We start from the raw sequence: 2,874 nt of genomic DNA, 5'->3' as shown, positions 1-2,874 counted from the left end.
GAGTTGGGGCGCGAGGTCCAGCCGGGACAGCAATGCGTGCTGTTGCGGCTCCGGCACACGTGGGGCCTGGAACAAAACATACATTAAGTGCGGGAAGATGTTAAACAAAAACAGACATTTACCAGAAGAATAGCAAAATTTTAAAATATTTCATTGCTCCTAAACATGGTATATCTCAAAAAAATCTGTTATTTTGTGATTAAACAAATTTCGTAGCAGCTACGTTACGCTACGAAAACTATAAACAAAATTCGTAATTTCGGATATCATTTACATCTTAAAGTATGCATTTTGTAACATTTCCTAATACTTGGTACTTGAGATATGAAATTACGGAGTTAAATCAAGCATATCTGTACGAATATTAGAAATGGGAAGATTTGTATTTTTATATTGCAGTAACTCAAAAGCTACTTGGTCGATTTCAAAAATGCTTTTACCATTAAAAAGCTACGATGTCAGTGAGTAGCATATTTTTTTTATTTAAAGCGGACGAAGCCGCGAGTAACATCTAGTCGTTTATAAAAAGTAAGCATCGACTAATTTGTAAAATATCGCTAGTATAAAGCTGCGAGCAGTTTACAATTAACAAGAGTTCCTTGTGTCCTCTCCACACTTGATTGGCTGTAACGAGATCGTTAGCGCCACTCCACACGTTATTATCCAACACAACTATAGAGGTGCCTTGTAAACTCATTAAGTGCTAATAAAACGCTAGCAAACTAGAAAAACAGCGCAAACAAAGTATGTAATTTGTAAAGCGCCTTGTTTATTAATACTTTGTAAGGATTTCGAAAAATTTAAGTCGAACATGATTACAGATTCTTTGATATTTTAATCTTAATTTTAATAAATAGATAGGCTACAAGATACAGTTTAAAAAAATCTGATATCAATTTCAAATTTTAAATTATCCAAACCACTGAATCTCCAAACACTCGCATCGTAACATCAATCCGTGCCCGCCAGATGGCGCTGGTCCTTTTGTTCTTGTAGACATAAACAACGTTCGAGTCGTAAAAATTATTAATTACAGATAATGATGTAACTGGCCGCCATCACATGGCGCGCTATTAAACTTCACTAAAATGTACTCAGAGGCATAAACATAACGAAACTAAACTGACTAGTTTAAAGTTACCATTTGATCCTTTAAAAATTAGCTAATCTTAAATTAGCTAAATTAAATGTTAGCGTACAGCTAGTGCTTGCTTCAAAACAAACGATGTTTTTTACAATTGGCAACTATCATACTAACTTCAAAAGCTAAACAATTCACGTTCTAATAACTAAGTTGAGTAAAAAAATGACAAATTGAATTCGAGACATGTGTTGCCTTGAGTAAGAAAGATGACGGCACGTGTTATTGTCGGTAGACCGTGTGAACAGATTCGCTACGCCCCTTGTCATCATTAGGGTACTAATTTATGTCCAGTGGGTCAAAGAGGTTATTATGTACGGATATGCGCGTCACCGCAAATTCTTACGACACTTAGGACGTGTAAAGCTCTTACGAAACTTGCAAACTTACAAAGTAGAGCTTACAAAAGTTGTAATTCAATTGCATATCCTAGGCTTTGAGACTTAGCTTAACTATGCAGTTAAGCATATTTTTATTATTAACATTTTAAACATGTCCTAATGTTTCCATATTACATTGTTGACGCCAAACTAATTCGACCGTCACCTACAGCTATTAAATACCTCCTCCAGCAATTGTGTTATATAAAAATGAGCGAGCTAATTTCAGTCTAGTCATAGCAAAATTTATCGAATAGTCGCTTTTAAATTGATATGGCAATACAATAATGATATAAAATAATTTTAGCACGCAGACGTCTGTGCAATGAAATTGAAATTTCAATGACCTAATTTGAAACACTTGTACAAACATACCAACTTTATACTGCATTCAAACACAGCCTTCTAACTAGGTAATGGGATTTTATTGTCAATTAATACGGATAACGGATAAAATAGGAAAATTAAATAATTTGAAATCTATGCGAAAAATTGATACTTTAACAAATAATTTTAATATAAAAACTGTACAGTCAAATATTGAAACGAATCTTACATACTCCGCATCGTAAGCGCTGCTTACAATCTGATACACGTCAAAATTTGCAAGGAATTTGAACACTGTTATATTTAAATGACGTTTCAGTATTCGCCGGTAGAGTTTTCAAGTGTTTATAAGAATAACCATCACTATTATACCAGGATATACTGCTAATTACAGACTAGAACTTTTAGTAATATTGTATTAAATCCAACAAATTACTTTCTTAAAGGTCCATTCCGAAATATGTCGAACGAGATGAAATTGGCATACTTTTTCTTTTAAAACACATTACAATGTCTCATATTCCAAGGTACAGCTGACTGTGGGGTCCCACAAGGCCAAGCTCCAATTCCCACATTATCCCGTGCTACAGATCAGTTCCACTTGCTGCCAAATTTACAGGCATGGAAACAGAGCGTGACTAACGTCACCTCTTGTTATCCGTGAAATACTGCTGTTACCCTTGTGTCATCATTGTCTAGTTTCAACAAAGATCACGATAAGAGACAGACGTTATGTTTTAACATACAATGAAACTTTCATGTAATTTTTTATGGTTATAATTAAAACATGTCGAAGACTGACAATGATATTAACACAGATAATAAAGATATTTAGAGCAATTAAGCTTGATCACTCAGCCTTAGCCTAGCCAGGAATTATAGCGGATTCAACTAAAGTAGGTCTTTCTTGAACAAAAGGGTGTACTTAATTATTTAGTACAGTTAAAGTTAGGTTGTGTTAATCAGAGCGGGCATTCATTGAGGTTAATTGACATCTTCAATGTAATCAGAGCTTTTATCAGCTGA

This window comes from Papilio polytes, unplaced genomic scaffold, assembly GCF_000836215.1.
Source record: "Papilio polytes unplaced genomic scaffold, Ppol_1.0 DF821422.1, whole genome shotgun sequence".
In the NCBI taxonomy this organism is placed as follows: Eukaryota; Metazoa; Arthropoda; class Insecta; order Lepidoptera; family Papilionidae; genus Papilio; species Papilio polytes.
Note: the sequence above shows the minus strand (reverse complement) of the source record.